The 18,013-nt window shown below is 39.2% G+C and overlaps 1 pseudogene across 1 annotated transcript in view; it reads left to right on the forward strand.

The window, feature by feature from the left end:
• The window catches only part of LOC111342890 (uncharacterized), a 41,870-nt pseudogene that overhangs the window by 20,257 nt on the left and 3,600 nt on the right, over positions 1 to 18,013 (forward strand). The window contains exons 18-31 of the transcript XR_015998416.1: positions 270 to 595; positions 1,748 to 1,886; positions 2,316 to 2,640; positions 3,146 to 3,284; positions 4,075 to 4,400; positions 5,578 to 5,715; positions 5,988 to 6,319; positions 9,847 to 9,985; positions 10,585 to 10,913; positions 11,226 to 11,364; positions 11,707 to 12,032; positions 12,265 to 12,403; positions 12,627 to 12,952; positions 13,142 to 13,280. The product of XR_015998416.1 is annotated as an uncharacterized LOC111342890 (transcript). The remainder of the gene's footprint in view (positions 1 to 269; positions 596 to 1,747; positions 1,887 to 2,315; positions 2,641 to 3,145; positions 3,285 to 4,074; positions 4,401 to 5,577; positions 5,716 to 5,987; positions 6,320 to 9,846; positions 9,986 to 10,584; positions 10,914 to 11,225; positions 11,365 to 11,706; positions 12,033 to 12,264; positions 12,404 to 12,626; positions 12,953 to 13,141; positions 13,281 to 18,013) is intronic.

Here is an 18,013-nt window from a genome sequence, read left to right on the forward strand (position 1 = left end):
ATGCCGTACAGGCCTGATTTTTTTCAGGTTTGATTTTCGCTTTTGCATAAATAGTGCTCTCTACTGCGAGGATCGTGCATCATACATTTCAACTTTGTTGATATATCCAAATTACTTTTCTGAAGTCATTTCGACTAAAATTGACCAATCCTTTGGGTGAGTACATTGGTATATCACAGGCAGTCATTTCAAAAGAAAAATAATTAGAGTGTTGTGTAAATTTTGGATAGTATATGTATCTGACACATATCTCTTACCAAAAAATGCAGCATGTATGACTTCCCTTGGAATGGAGAGTGAGGCAATAGAAGATGCTCAGATTAGTGCTTCTTCGCATCTGGACGGTAACCATTCTGCAATACAGGGAAGACTGCACCTTAAGAGAAATGATCAAAAGCAGGGTGGCTGGTCGGCACTCACAAATGACCGTAATCAGTGGTTGCAAGTGGACCTAAATGCTTTTGCTCGGGTAACGGTAGTAGCGACTCAGGGGAGACATGGATTCAAAGAATGGGTCACCAAATACAGTTTGCAGTACAGCGATGATGGTGTGACCTTCACTCTCTACAAGGAATCTGACAGCAGCTCAGGAAAGGTGTGTTAACAATTTCAGAGGAAAAATTTTACTTGATAGCTCTACTTTATAGAGTTAACTTCAAGAGATAAATCATTAAAAAGCAGATCGTTTAAAAACAGATTTAAGGATGAATTCTGCACCACTGCTGTGTGCGTTCCAGGGTCTTGAAAGGAGAAATAGATGAAACAATGTTTGAATCTTAGAATACGCCTTGAAAATCTGTCAACATTATACTTAGGTGTGAAGGTGTAGTCTGATCGTCCGGGTGAGTGTAGTCCTGAGAAGGACTGTTGTCGGTGGCAGTGACTGACGTTTCGACAACCTGTGCGGAAGTCATCATCAGAGTCAAGTGAATGATTGTTGTCAGTAGAATGTTCTTATTCCAGTTCGTGTGAAATGATCGGTTGGTTTTGCCGTGATGTTATTGGCTGTAAGACTCAAGTGACGTAAGTCGGTCGTGATTGGTCTGTTTCGGTCTGTCGGTAAAGTTAGGTTGTTCTTTTTCGGTCGTTTGTGATGTTTATGTCGTGAATGAGTCGTTTGTATGGGGCGGGTAGTTGTTGACATCTGTTTAGGGGAGTCTGTCCTAAGTTAGTTAAGCAGCTTTCCAGAGTCAGTCGTTGAAAATAGTCAGTGCTGTAGGTTAGGCATTGCGCAGAGTCCCAGTCAATGCTGTGGTTGGTAAGTCGATGGTGTTCAGCAATGTGATTGCTGACATCACCTTTCCTCGTCGCCCGTCTGTGTTCAGTCAGTCTTGTTGTGAGGTTTCTGCCAGTCTCACCGATGTAGGAGGCTTGGCAGATGTCAACAACTACCCGCCCCATACAAACGACTCATTCACGACATAAACATCACAAACGACCGAAAAAGAACAACCTAACTTTACCGACAGACCGAAACAGACAAATCACGACCGACTTACGTCACTTGAGTCTTACAGCCAATAACATCACGGCAAAACCAACCGATCATTTCACACGAACTGGAATTAGAACATTCTACTGACAACAATCATTCACTTGACTCTGATGATGACTTCCGCACAGGTTGTCGAAACGTCAGTCACTGCCACCGACAACAGTCCTTCTCAGGACTACACTCACCCGGACGATCAGACTACACCTTCACATGTTACCCCCGGGTTCAAACCATTTACTGCATTATACTTAGGTGTTTGCTGGAAATCAAGATTCAGATACTGTCGTGTACAACAAACTGACCTCACCAATAACAGCTCGGTACATACGGCTGATACCAATGACTTGGAATAACCACATCTCGATGAGGATGGAATTACATGGCTGCCCAGGCAGTTTGAAATCCTTATGTTGGTGAAGGGAAATTTTTTTCGAATTTAATTGGCCATCAGCAAACCGATTTTGAACATTAAAAAAGTAGTTCAGGTGTTATGCTCATGACTGGGCAGCGTAAAAAGGGCAGTCTAAGCGTCATGCCTTTGTTACGTAGTTCATACGTACTATTGTATTGACTCTTGGGCCACTTTTTCGCGTCGACTGTTACATTTTCACTTAGAAAATAGATTGAAACGGTGGGTATTTTGTTCCTAACAATTTTTCAAAGTTCTGATAAATTAGTGACAGAAGTTTGTGTCGCCCAAATCTGTGCGTGATCATACTGGTGATCACGGGATCTAGTTCGGACTCCCACTTCGCAATCGTCCAAATTCCCTAAACCGCATTTGTTATTACAGAAAACTTCGCTTTGAATTTTAATCTAGGATGTCTGTCACCGTATGGCATGGAAAATCAAAAAATTTCTGATTCCCAAATTAAGTCGTCTTCACAACTGGACGATAATCATTCCGCAAAGTATTCAGGTTACATTCAAAGGCAAACAGAGAAAATGGAGGAAGCTGGTCAGTGCTTAAAAATGACGCAAACCAATGGCTTCAGGTGGACCTCGGTAGCTACATACGGGTGACGGGCATAGCTACTCAGGGAAGGAATGGGCACGACGAGTGGGTGACAAAGTTCAGGCTACAATACGGTGAAGATGAATATGTCTTTCATTTCTTTGGGGATGTAGGAGATTTTGCTGCAAGGGTATGCATCGTGAAACGGTCTTACCAGATTTTAGTTATGAATGTTTGGTATTCTTAATGGTATGGGTAGTGAAAATATAATTCCGTTCTATCCCTCTTATCAACATCTCTCCAGGCTATTTCAACACTCCATTGTCAACTTTGAAGGGCAAAGACACAATATTCTCAGCAAATTCTGTTTCCTTTTGAACTTCCTTTGGGGAATAAGGAACTCAGATAAAATTTTTATGTCTAAATGGGAACACACAAAACTTCACGAGCTCTTTAGCTATTTCAGTTCATAAAATATGTAGGTTAAGCTTCCCTAAAAGATTCGTGGTCAATTAGATCAACAAAAATCCACCAAGTGGTAGACTGCTCTTCTTAGCGGAATGTTGCTCATGTAAAACTAACTTGTGGGGATTCTATGGAGTTCTCGGCTCATTTAGCATTTTTTCTTTTGCGTTGAGAAAAGTTAATGCTAAAGAAGACTTTATTCTTAAGGTCTTTTGTATTTTTGTATCAAGGTTTTTAAAGGAAATACAGACAGCGACACTGTTGTGCACAACACACTGACCCCACCAGTCGTAACGCGTTATATTCGATTCAAACCTGCTGAGTGGCACAATCGAATATCCATGAGGATTGAGATCTATGGCTGTTCTGGTATTTAGAATAATCTCACTTTTGTTGTGGTGATGCATTAAATACCAGGGTTTGGCATTTGTTATAGATTTTATACAGGTCACAAATTGTATCTATTATTCCTAATGCTAATCATTTTTGGGCAGGCTCTCTGTGGTACTCTACATGTTGTGAACGGCAACATTGTTCAATAGCAATTAATATAGCTAATGACTCGGGGCTAATCTGTTCATTATGATTTTTTCTGGCGTACTGTTAGCGTTTAGCCTTCTTTTAGCATTTGTACAGCATTTGTTTGCATTCTGTGGCGTTTGCAGCAAGCATGTGGTTGTTGGAGGCCTGGGGTCCTCCATGTCCAGCAGTACTCCTTATCAGTGCATGCGTTGTTTCCCCGTGTGCTTGCATTGTGTTTTCTGTTCTATATAGCGTGGCGTTCTCGGCGTTCCCTCGCTCCCATCTCCAACTGCTTGTTTTCTTGTGCAGGGGTTTATATCTGATTCTTTCTTTCTTTTTTTTTTTTTCATTTATTGTTTATTTGTTGTTTTTCCTCTGAGCCTTTGGACTCGGTGCCTGTAGGGGGCTTGGCGTGGGAGGCTCTTCGCTAGGTTGCAGGTTGGGTAGGCCAGTCGGGTGTTCTAGCGCCTTGGGTGCGACTGCGGTTGCAGCCCCTGGGCCCCTTGGGCACCTAACCTCCATTTGCGACTTGGGTGTTTAATGTTATTACAGTACACTACTGTAACAAGCCGCCATTATCCATGAAACAATGGCATCTATTTTTAACTCTCACCCTCTATTTTTTGTCCTAAATAAGGTTGTATAAATCCTCTTGGAATGGCATTTGGATCAATATCTGATATTCAGATAACAGCATCATCACAACTAGATGGCAATCACTCCGCATCACAGGCCAGGTTACATTTCCGAGCTGATGGCTACAAAGTTGGGGGTTGGTCAGCTCTCACAAATGACCGTAACCAATGGCTTCAAGTGGATTTTGGTAGGTACACAAAAGTGACGCGCTTGGCGACTCAGGGGATGGATGGCTACAATCAGTGGGTGACTAAATACATGTTACAATACAGTGATGATGGAATAAACTTCTACCTCTACAAGGAAGCCATATCCAGTTCTGCAAAGGTACCAGATATCGTAACCTTTTATTTTCTCTGCTAAGTTACAGACTTTTGCCAACAGATATCGTGCAGATGTCATTTACTGCTTCTTTATAAAGACGTAACACCACAGACAAAAATCTCATAAAGAACGAGGAACATGGTCCAGAAAGGAAGATCATCCATCTATTTATCCATCCATTTCTCTTTCACTCCCTCCCTTATTCCCTCCATCCATTCATAAATCCCTTTAGTCACGATAATTACTCCATACACTCGCTCAATCCATTCATCTGTCCATCAACTCATCCGTCCACTTATCCATTTATTCATCCATTAAGCCTTTTGTTCCTTCTTCTAACCTGATTAGTTTTTCTCAGTCAATTGTTGAACCATTCTTTGATTAGTGAAGCATGGGATAACATCAGTGGCCGCCTCACTGATAAACTTCATACGTTACAAAGTCTTGCTGCACGTGTAATCACCTCACTACCATCGGTTATCTACTGAGGAATTACTGAGTATGCTTGACTTGTCATATCTCAAGGAGAAGAGAAAAAACAAAAAGCTCTCATAATGTTTAAAATCATGAATAATATGACCCTAACCTAGTTAAAATTCTGTATTAATATTGGGAAATCGGTGTATAATCTTAGAACCTCCAGTAGGAATCTAGTTTTACCGGTTGTTAAAACAGACTACTAACGGACAGGTTTTGTTTACACTAGGACGAAAGCTTGGAATGTGTTATCACACGAACTTTGAAAATTACATTTAGGCTTTTAAGAACAAAACAACTTTTCTTTGATTAAAGTTACCCGGATCAAATAAGGTTTTCTATCTATTTGTCTATTCCTCCAACCATCTATGCATTCCATACATTTGCTCAATCCACCTACCTATCCATCCATCCTTCTATACACTCGCCCAATCCGATCCATCCATCATTAAATCCGTCCACTGACTCATCCATCTTTCCGTCCATCCGTCAATTAGTTCCTTTTTCAATCCATCCTTCCTCCCTATCCCTTTGCTCAATCTATCAATCCGCCATCCATCTCTCGGTCCATCTCACCATTCACGCATCAGAACGCATGCATTTATCTCCTCCACATCAGTCAGACCCCAAGTCTGGTTGAGCGAACCCAAGTAGCGTTCAAAACATTTCCTAACTTTTTTTTTATTCTTTGTCTATTGTCTAGGTGTTCGATGGAAATCAAGACCAAAATACTGTTTTCTTTAATGTATTGAGCCCACCAATACCACACGCTGCATCCGAGTGAAGCCGGTAGCCTGGAACGACCACATATCGATGAGAATGGAAATCTACGGATGCCCAGGTACACCTCTTGTTAGCATCAGCCCGGCATGGGCGACGCTGTAGAAACGATTTGATAAAACCTTTACAACAACTAAAACCTATTAAATCTACCATAGACTATCTTTAAATACTTAATTGAAAAAAATATATCGTGGAAACCGGATGAGAATTATTAACTTTTGGAAACGTAAAGTAACAGAGCAAACGCATCACACTCTGCTCAAACGAAGACCATAACTGTTTGAAGAGGGATTCACCTTCCACTTTCTCGTCCTCTTTCAATACAAACAGGTTGTGTAGCACCACTTGGCATGGATAGCGGAGCAATCACCGATGCTCAGATAAGTACCTCTTTAGAGTTGGATGATAATCATGCAGCCAGGCAAGGAAGGTTGCATTATAAGAATGTTTTTGGCACCTCCGGTAGTTGGACATCACCTAAAAATGATTTAAACCAATGGTTTCAAGTGGATCTTGGTCAATATACTACAGTAACTGGTATAGCGACCCAAGGCAGACCTAATCCACAGTTAGACCAGTACGTGACAGCATATAAGTTACAATATAGTGACGATGGAGTATCTTTTCAGTTTTACAAGGAGGCGCCACTCGAAGCTGAGAAGGTATACCTTTATAGACCCATTGATTCTATTTTTAGGACATCATTAGTGATCAGAAATAAACATTAAATTTGGAAATTGTGAGGGAAAAGACAAAGTAACCGAGAACTGGTTGTTCAAGATATGCAAGATGCAAGATATGCAAGATGGCGGTAGGCCACGTGGAATGAGGGCTCCGTACAATTTCAATAATTTTGTAGTTAGTTTTGGTTTTTTATGCCAATTTCAATCACCAATTTCCATCTAAATATGCTGTGCATAATTTTTGTTTGGGAAACTCCCTCGAGGCGAGTTATAATGTGATTCCTGGAGCGATTACGGGCCGGAGCAATGGGTCAGTTCGCCGCCATCATGGCTACAGTATGCCACAGATATTTTCTTCTTCAAGTGGTCTCATCAGGCACTCTGGCGCAGCCTTGCTTCTTTTGTATCTATCTGGCGATTTGGAGCTCAACCCGGGACCAGTGGAAAGGTCACGAGCAAACCTGAGGCATTCATTGAGGCCGCGATGTTCAAAGTGCAATCTTGTTATAAAGAAGAATGTTGGCTATGTTACTTGCTCGGAATGTTCGCTTCTGTTTCATCTTAAATGTATTGGTCCTCAATTTGATAAGCATGGAACTTGCTCCAATTGCGTGGTTGTTGCTACGATTGCAGATGTAGATGGTCCAGGTGTATATCAAGATATCCCTGAGTTATCTAATTTAACAAGTAAACGTGGCCTAAAATTTCTCCACCTAAATGTGTGCTCTCTTCTTCCCAAAGTTGACGAGATTCGACTATTTTTATTACGTTATAAGGACATTGATTTCTTTTCCATCACTCAAACACATTTATCTTCGCAAATTGAACTCATTCAAGTTCCAAGCATAAAAAATTGAATATCGGAACTACGCCAGGTACGACAAGGAAACCTTCAACAAGGATCTTCAGAGTGCCTCGTGGGTCTCGGTTCTATCAAGTTCTGATGTGAACCTCGCATGGTCCAGCTTTAAAAACATATTTCTTCAAATATGTGATCGTCATTTCCCTTTGGTAACTAAAAAAGTTCGTGGCAGCCAGAAACCTTGGATGACTTCTGCGATTTCTAACTTAATGTGAACCAGAGACTATTATTTGAGAAAAGGAAAGAGATCTGGAAGAGACGAGGATTGGTCTTCGTATCGGTCATATAGAAATCAAGTCACCGCTTCTATTAGAAGTGCCAAGTCTAATTATAATGGAAATCTGATTCAAGAAAATCTCGACGATCCACGTAACTTTTGGAAGTCTATGAACAAAATTTTACTTGATAAATCATCATCTAATTTCAACTCAATTAATCAATTGAAGTGTGATGGTCAAGCGATCACGGATAAAGAAAGTATTGCAAACCAATTTTGTAAATACTTTCAGTCTGAGATTAAATTACGAATCTCTGATAGATTCAAAAGGAGTTCTGTTGCTTGGCCGATTTGTTCCAAGTCTTCTTCAGGTAAATTTTATATGGCACCAGTCACTAATGGATTCGTTTGCAAACAGTTACTACAATTAAGGACAACAAAAGCAACAAACCTTAATGGTCTCCCATCTAGGCTGCTAAAAGATAGTGCTGTAACTATCAGCGCCCTTATAACACATATTACCAATTTTTTTATTACGACTCAGCGTATACCTCATGATTGGAAACATGCTAAGGTTATTTATTCCACTCTTCAAAAATTGGGTGAGGGATGACATCGACAATTACCGTCCGATTTCAATTTTGCCAGTGGTGTCAAAGATTCTTGAACGGGCTGCACAGCAGCAATTGGTGGATCATCTGGAGTCACACAACCTTTTTTCTAGATACCAATGTGGTTTCCGTCGTAAGTATTCGACACAGAGTGCAATTATTTTCCTTACTGACTCCATAAGAAGGGACATGGATGCTGGTCAGCTAACACTGAGGTGCCACCTACGTGGACTTTCGTAAGGCTTTTGACTCTATTGATCATAAAATCTTGCTTGATAAACTGCAATTATTTGGAATTCGTGATGGTGAGCATCGTTGGATGTCTGATTACCTAACAGATCGTACCTAATCAGTTTTCGTAGGAGGTGTCCTGTCCCGGCCTCAACAAGTGGTCTCCGGAGTTCCACAAGTTTCTATTCTGGGCCCTCTGCTTTTTTCTTTGTATGTAACAGATATGCTAAGCTGTTTATAGGCTGCTAATGGATTAATGTATGCTGATGATACCGTCATCTATTACGCAGCCTCAGATGCAAACCAGCTGTTGCAGGCGTTAAATTTCGAGCTCAATTTTCTCTTAGATTGGTCTACTAAGAACGATCTGTTTATTCATCCTAAGAAAACTGAATATGTAATCTTTGGAACTGCTCTGAAACGCAATCAAATTGACTCTAACAATCTTTGCAGTGTTTATTTAGGAGATCAAGTCCTCAATTGTAAGCCCTTCTATAAGTACTTAGGAGTATACCTAGAAGAGTCACTATCTTTCAAGGAACAAGTTACTCGACCGCTTAATAAGGTCTCTAGACCGCTTGGTTTGTTAAGTAGGGTCAGAAACAGTCTAAGGGTTCACGCAGCTGAAAGAGTCTTTACAACTATGATTCTCCCCAAGTTAGATTACTGCGACTTTGTTTGGAATAATTTAGCTCCTTCTAGATATAAATCTTTAGAACGGTTTCAAACAAGAGCTGCTAGAATTGTTTTAAAAGAAAGTTGCCTTAGTCACGAGCAGCTTTTGCGACAATTACGTTGGATGTCCCTTAAGACACGTTCTATGGTCCGTATTTCAACTTTTGTTTTTAAATGTGTCAATAATATTGCTCCTGAAATGTTCAAAGAATATTTTGTCAAGTTATCACATAATTATTTTACCAGGCGTAATGGTCTTGACCTTTTAGTCACACCGAATCTGCTAAGAAAGGGTGCTTTTATTCTGGGGCACAAGCCTTCAATAATTTACAACCAAACCCGAAAGAACTTGAATTCCTATTAATGTTTAAAACAAAGCTTCAGGATTTTCTATATAATTAACTTTTAATTTTACTTTTGATACTACTTCTATGTATATACTTTCCCATAGTTTTTATCTTATTATGTATATTGTAATAGTTTTTAGGGCTTTTATTATTATTTGCTTTCTTTTTGTTTCCCAGGGCACCTATTGATAACAGCTTCTGCTGACGGGTTTACCCTAGTTAAATATGTTATTATTATTATTATTATTATTATTATTATTGTTATAAAGTTGGGTTAAGTTAACCCAGGGTTAGTGCGAAATATGATTTGAGAACTGAAAGCTTAAAAAGAAAATTCAGTCTAATTAATTTTTTTTTGTCCACAATTTGTAAATTGGATGGTTAGAAAAGAATAGAGAAAACTATCCCCAAAAGGCTTTCGAACAAAGGAAAAAAAGAAACCCCAGATCAAAAATTTAACCCTTGGTTAACGTTAATCGGCCTTCGAACAACTGGACCCTAGAAGTTTTACAACTGTTCTGATGAATAGCTCACTTTTCACTCGTCTCAATAATTTTGAATAGGTCTTCCGTGGAAATAAAGACAGAGAGACCGTCGTCTATAACGAAATACGCCAGCCAATCAGAGCACGCTATATACGAATTAGACCAGTGAGTTGGAACCAACCGATATCCATAAGGGTTGAGATCTATGGCTGTCCAGGTAATTCCCATATTCCATATTACTATTATTATTATTATTATGATTATTATTATGTTTTGCTATCATCACAATGATCACTGTTATTATCATTATCACTATTGCCATTGACACCATCATTAGGAGGGACTGCTCGTAGTCTATTATAACCAGGTTATGCATTTGTTTTCATTTGTGTCTTACTTGTACAAACAGTATTGGAAATGCTAACTAGGAAAGTGGTAAAAATTACCTGAACGTTGAAGGTGAAGTCACAAAATTCGCACGGATGACCTGTTGTCATCCTAACTTTGAGAAAGATAAGTTTTAGTTTGATGCGGCGATTAAGTTACCTTTAACAACTCACTTTGTTCGTAAACTAAACATTTTTCCAACTTCAAGTCCCGCGGTACAGTAGTTCGTTAGAAAATAACTAACTTCTAAAGGTATGGCCTCACTCAACCTTGAATCTGATAGGTTAAGTGGGTAGTATGGCATGAAAGAGCATTTTGAAAGCGATTCCAAATGTTAACACTGAATTTTATGGATTGCAATATCACTACGGGGCATTTTTCAATCTTTTTGTACCTATACCTACGATTTGTTTCTTTCGACATACTCAGGCTGTGTTACCCCCCTCGGCATGGAAAGTAAATCAATCTCTGATGCACAAATATCTGCCTCCTCACAACTGGATGATGATCATGCTCCAAAGCAGGCTAGGTTGCACATTCAAGCAGCCATTAAGGGTAAAAGTAGGGGGTGGTCTGCTCGCAAGAACGATCTTTATCAATGGTTTCAGGTGGACCTTGGAAGTAAAACAATTGTGACGGGTATAGCGACACAAGGGATAGATGGACTGGATGAGTGGGTGACCAAATACAGAATACAATTTGGCTATTCTGGGATCAACTTCCAATTTTACAAGAAAGCAGAACATAGTTCTGCACAGGTAATCTCTTATCGCGGTATTCTAAATATGAAGTTAGGATAAATTTGCACTATTTCATATTTACCTTACGCTGTTACGGTCTGATCATCGCGAGGCCTATGAAAGTAAATGAGAAAACTTTCAGCCCAGTTTTACTAATTTGAATATTCAAAATGAATGTGCAAGGGAAGGTTGAATGTCTTAATGGATGGTTAGGTTGGTGAATGAGTTTGTAAGCGGTGTTTTTTCTGAGGTCACTTTATACTGACTCACCGAGAATACCAAAGCAAACCAAATGTTAACTACATTTCTTTTTTAAACTTGCTTTTAAAGGTTTTCGACGGAAATCAAGACAGTACAACAGTTGTAGTTAACAAACTGACCGACGTAACCAGAGCGCGTTTCATCCGGCCATTGCCGATAGAGTGGCACAAACACATATCAATGAGAATTGAGATTTACGGATGCCCAGGTATAATCAATTATCTCTGAAGACTCATGTTTAAAAAGTGTCTTCTTCAATGACATGACTATGGACACTAAAAAACAGGTTAAAATGAGTCTGAGCAGTGGCTTGTGGTAAGGTTCTTTTCTTAGTCCAAGTAATCAATTAAAAAGATGCAATAAAAAAGGTGTATCAAGTCAACCGCATGACTATTGTTTGCCCCAGTGAGCCATAACAATATTGGGCTTGAAGATTTCTCTCATTACGATTTGTACCAGTGTTTTTTCTTGGTACTTAGGTAAATTAGGTTTAACCATTCCCCCAAAAGAAAATGAACCTTTTTTACGATCATTATTTTGTATGTCTTAGACTGCATCGCACCTCTTGGTATGGAAAGCGGAAATATCGCTGTTTCTAAAATAACCGCATCCTCGATTTTGGATGACAAAAGCCCACCAAGCCAGTCCAGGTTAAATTATAAGGCGGACGGTGACTTTGGGGGAGGTTGGTCAGCTCACACAAATAATGCTAGCCAATTTCTTCAAGTGGACCTTGGTGCTTACACACGTGTGACACGTGTGGCCACTCAAGGAAGGAACGGATACGATCAGTGGGCGACCAAATATAAGGTGGAGTACGGTGAGGATGGCCAAAGCTTCCGGGTGTACAAACTATCAAATACCAGCGTAGCCAGGGTATGTTAAATCTTTCTGCACCTTAAAAAGGTAATTTTTTTAATGACTTATGTGTGTAAGGCTTAGAGAAAGTGCACTCAAAGGGAATGAATTTTGTAGTTCTTTTGCTTTAAAACAGTGACACAAATACATAAGATAATCGCAGCTTCAAAGTTCCTTTTATAATTCATGTCAAGAGCATTCCTTTTTCTGACACGTATTTTGTGATTGTTTTCCTTGTCATTCCCTGAAGGTGTTTACTGGAAATCAAAACAGCGATGCAGTGGTTTACAACAGTCTGACGCCACCAATCACAACAAGGTTTATACGACTGATACCACTGGAGTGGCATAATCATATCTCAATGAGGATTGAGGTCTTTGGCTGTCCAGGTGCTTTAAAAGAACAATTGCCACTGATCATTCTTTAAATAAAGTTACTTAATATGAAACACTATATTTCCAGATATGAGCCCTTACGCGATGAAATATATTTATCCATGCTGTTACACAAACTAAACGTTATCTTGTTGTTGGAAGTTTAATCGAATGTGTTGCTAAAGTGAAGGGATCCAGATAACTTACCACCTAAAAACATTTACATTTTCAATCACAGGATGCGCTGCAGCACTTGGTATGGAGAATAAAGAAATACCTGATGCCAACATAATTGTATCTTCACAACTGGACGGGGACCATGGCGCAAAGAAAGCAAGGTTAAACTGGAAAGTAGGCGGGGTCAAGGGAGGGGGATGGTCAGCGTTGAACAATAACTTTAATCAGTGGCTTCAAGTAAATATCGGTTATAACTCCCAAGTGACAGGTGTTGCGACACAGGGGATGAATGGGAACGACCAGTGGGTGTCCAGATACTGGATACAATATAGCAGTGATGGAGTGACATTTGAATTTTACAATTCAACGGAAGACAGTTCAGCAAAGGTATGATTAGGGTTAGGTTAGGCGCAAGAGAACAAAGAGGCTAGTTGTCTGACTACATTTTGACTTGAGCGCTTATTTGAAGTATAGCAGTTAAATGTGGGCCCTAAAATGCTACAATAAAAATCAGGTCTCTTCTATTGCAGTTGCACAGCAAACGTATAATTTCTGGCTTTACTGTCTCAACACTAGGTATTCTATGGAAATAAGAACAGTGACACGGTTGTACACAACAGTTTGAGTCCACCGATAATAGCACGTTACATTCGCCTGATTCCTGTTGAGTGGCATAACCATATATCGATGAGGGCGGAAATCTACGGCTGCCCAGGTACAGCAACCGCTTCTTATCGCTGGAAAAAGACTCTTTGCCCGTAGTGAGATATTGGGTGCGATACCCACGAGAGTATACAATGGAAACCTAGTTAGCTAAACAATATTGAGATGCTCATAAGGGTGATTGATTTAAAACCATATATATGATTTCCGACTAATTTAATATATAGTACATTGTCAATCCATTAATTTTTTTTTTAAATTGCTGTCATTTTTCTACAATTTGATTGGGTATAGTGCACAAGCCTTGACAGGGTGGTTTTTATGTTTAAGTTTTTCATCGAACTATAGATAAATGGCACTGCTGAGAGCCAGTTAGATTGCACGGATTTTAAAAACGAGCAAAATAACCTCATTCTTCCCTACTAAACCTCAGCTTGTTTTTGCAATAAGTTAATGTGGTCCTTTCGGTTGTTGCCACGAGTTCTTGTTTCAAATTTTTAATAAGAGAAAAACCTGAAGCCTGAATTTGAAATTTTACTCTCACCTCCTAGTGGTTACCGACTCGCCAACTGTGCCAGCACCAGAAACGACCACAGAAGCTAGCACCGTCAGAGGAGCGGGAACACCCACTGGAAATTAAGGAAAACGAAAACCAGAAGGTGCCACTAATAGTAAATTGTAGTGGTATGGGTAGCAATCAATGAGAGAAGAGTATTATGTACCACGTGACGAATTTTAACCGGTTATATTGCAATATGATTGTTTGAACATATCACGTGCTACAAAATACTCTTTTCTCACTGGTTACTACCCGTACCACCGCATATTACCACTGTCCCTGAAACTGTTGTATAATCGAAGTTTGTTCTCGTCAGACAAAGCGTTAAGGGAAAGTGACCCCATTAATATTGCGTATGGAGACCCAGCTGTTTTTTTCGTCTCCTCTAGTGTTAAGAGCGAATGTTACCAACGGTCAAACATTTGGTGGCAACAGCCAAAAAATCGATTCGGCTCATATTCTCAAGTTAGTTAGGCCTTATGGTGAAATAAAGCACTGCACACTTCGTTTGGCTGAATATCGATTTATTTTTGAGAAAATCGATAATAACTGAATTTCGACCAAATGCCGCTTTTGAAGCTCAGAATTTCAGACAAATCTCGGAGCTTCACGCCATGATTTGAAAACACTTGGACCGATAAAAACTACCAAATCTTGAAAAACAACATCAATACATATGTTGACATCAATTTGAGCAATTCTTGATCGTTTATTTACACAATCTAATTGAATTTAACCGACCTTCTTCTAACAAGATTAAAAATAGGTCAAAAGTAACCCGTTATTTAACTATGTGCTATAAAAAATAATCGACTGAAAATCTGGCTTTTGGAAGGCGAAGTGTGGTTTTTTTCGTTCTCCAAAGGATTTTTTGGGGAAATGACTCAGTGCAATTTAATCAAATTTTAAAGTTGGATAAAATGAGCTGATTTGATGGCGCCGTCAGTTGTTCGAAAATGTTCACATTCATACACAAACTCAATTGTTTAAATTTTACATTCAATCTACAGCTTATTTAACATAATATCATCTTACCGTCCATATTTCTGTATCACAAAAGGGGATTGTAGTCCTAAAATTGTTGCATTGCTCCCTCAATAGCAATAGAACTTGGCAGGATAGTCAACACATCCTGCTAATTGTTGTTGACAAAGCGTATCTCGGGGTTTCTCTATTCCCATTTCGTTGAAATACTTCGCGTAAGAGATCTTTGTTTAATTATAAGTCTACAACCGTGAACCCAATGTAAGCGGTATGTTGCTAGTTCAGAAACATGTTTCTCGCTTGCAGAATAACGCTGATTAATTCAAAATGAGGTCTACTGAAATAAAACGAAGAAATAAAACATTGGACTATGAAGCACGTGGGTACGGGACCTAAGGTCATGTGTTACATATACGAAACAGGAGCAAACAATTATCTAACTCCGATCATAATTTAATGTATCATAATTGAATGTTTCATGGTACTTCGGGGGATAAAGCTCATTTTAGGACAAAAACGAGCGAAAGATCTGCAAAGGGCATAGCCCATCATACATCACTGCAGATGTGCGTCAAAGAAAAGTGTAGTGTTTGAATATTCGTTTATTTAAAGGAAGTTTTATAAGGGTCAAACCTGGAAAACCACAACTTTCGCGGAAATGTTTGTAAAAGCCAACGTTCAACAGCTTTATATTTATACTACTTCTTCTCCAGAGGCTACTGTCCCTTGTTAAGTTACTCGTGCCGGTAGTAAGACTAGGACCCAGGTAGCACGTTCATATTTTTCACACCCACCTTTTCCCGTCCAAAAAAGCTCACTTCTGGAAATGAAACCATTTCTGCGTATCTCGGAACTCAAGAAACGCTTCGAGTAATCACTGTACCAGCTGACTCGAGTGCGAGTCGGTATACCTACATCAAATACTTGCATTTTGGAAGCAGTGGCTTTGAAAAATCAACTCAACTAGTTAGTTATTTAGCATTCTTGCCCAAGAAGGTAGCGAAATAGTGATCTATCCCCCTCAAATATGATCGGGTCCAAAGCCATCAATGTATTATATGGCGAAATATTATAGAGCGTGGCTGATGCGTAATGAAAAAGTTAACATAAGCCTGTTGTCTGGTCAGACCAGAATGTTCACGCCCATCGGGAAAAGATTGACATCTAGATTTAACCAGAAAAAAGAAAGGAAACAAACCCACGTTGAGCCTATCTCCTTAAATCCTTCCTTCCAAGATAAATTTAAGAAGTGAATGGCTACTTCTTATAGAAGTCCAAAGCCAATCAATGCATCATAGGGCGATATATTATTGAGCGCAGTTTGATATATCAGAAGGAACTCTGCGCCTCGAACTAGAGCCTCTCGTTCACCCCAAATCAAGCTTTGCTCTAAGCGAGGGACAAATTGCCATGGAATGTATGTCAGCAGGAGGAAAGAATATGGCTGCTCGGCTAAGAACTAGGTCAACTTCGTCGTTTGGCCCGGAAAAACCGAGACTAGCGGAATTGCTCTCAATCCGCCTTGACCAGGCAAGAAGAGGTATAGTTACTGTTTCCCGTTTTCTAGATCGTCTGTCGAGGTCACAGTGTGCTCTTACTATAGTTTTGAACGAGCAGTGAGATATCCTTACGAGGAGAACGACACGCAATGCTGTTGCAGAGTTCACATCTTTTAATTTCTCTACAATTCATCTTATTAGTAAACGAAAATGCCAGTTTCAAGGTAATTTCTGTAATTAATCAAACAATCAATAGAGATTAAAATAGTAAGGAAGAGGAAACAAATACGATTCAATTTTTCAGCGCCTTAAAAAATACTTGTAAATTATTTAAAATCCTTACCTCTACTCGAGGCAATTGTCATCTCGACCGGTTCCTTCTTACACAAAGATAGCAGCAAGTGTTTCTATAGATACTCAGTGTGGTTTCAGCGATTAAAGATAAAAACACCCCTCTGAATTTCATTTGGTAGGTTTGACTGTAACTCATTTTTAATATTACATACCTTCAACAGAAGAAAATCTAGTAAGAGTGCAGGGAAGTTGAAAACAGTAAAATACAGTAGTATTGTAGCAAGCAGAGGTTTTAATCACCGAACTAGGTTTATCTTTCGTTCTTTTTGTCTTAAAAATGAGCTTTATCAACCTAAACAATAATTTACAAAATAAAAATATGAACTCAATAAGGATGGGACTTAAGTAATTGTTTGCTCCTGTTTCCTTTCTGTAACACTCGACCTTGGTTCCGGTAGCCACGTGCTTCACAGTCCAAAGTTGTATTTTTTGCGGAGTTGTCGATTTCTGTCGACCCTAATTTTGAATAATTAGCGTTATTCCGCACACGAGAAGCATGCTTCTGAACTAGCAATATTTCGCCCACATTTGGTTCGCGGTTTAGTTAGAGACTTATATTTAAACAAAGATCTCTTACGTGAAGTAATTACAGCCTCTTTTTTAACGAAATGGAAAGAGAGAAACCCTGAGATACGCTTATGTGTAGACAATCATAGTCAGGAGGTGTTGACTATCCTGCCAAGTTATAACGCTGTTATGGGAGTAATGAAACAATTTCAGGACTGCAATCCCCTTTTGTGGTACAGCAATATGGACGGTAAGATGATATTATATTAAATAAGCTGTAGATTGGATGTAAAATGCGAAACAATCGAGTTTCGCGTGTGAATGTGTACATTTTCGAATAACTGACGGCATCGTCAAATCAGCTCACTTTATCCAACTTTAAAATTTGAGTAAATCGCACTGAATCATTTCCCCAGAAATTCCTTGGCGATCAAAAAGAACCACACTTCACCTTCCAAAAGCCAGATTTTCATTCGATTATTTTGTATAGCACATAGTTAAATAACAGGTTGCTTTTGACCTATTTTTAATTTTGTTAGAAGAAGGTCGGATAAATTCAATTACATTGTTTAAATAATGATCAAGAATTGCTCAAATTGCTGTCAAATTATATATTGATGTTGTTTTTCGAGATTTGGTAGTTTTTATCGGTCCAAGTTTTTCCAATTCGTGGCGCGACGCTCCGAGATTCGTCTCAAATTTTGAGCTTCAAAAGCGGCATTTAGACGAAATTCAGCTTTTGTCGATTTTCTCGAAAATAAATCGATATTCAGCCAAACTAAGTATGCAGTGCTTTTTTTCACCAATAGGCCTACCTAACTTGAGACTATGAGCCGAATCGATTTTTTGGCTGTTGCCACCATATTATGAAAATGTTCGATT

This window comes from Stylophora pistillata, chromosome 3 (assembly GCF_964205215.1).
Source record: "Stylophora pistillata chromosome 3, jaStyPist1.2, whole genome shotgun sequence".
Lineage (NCBI taxonomy): Eukaryota > Metazoa > Cnidaria > Anthozoa > Scleractinia > Pocilloporidae > Stylophora > Stylophora pistillata.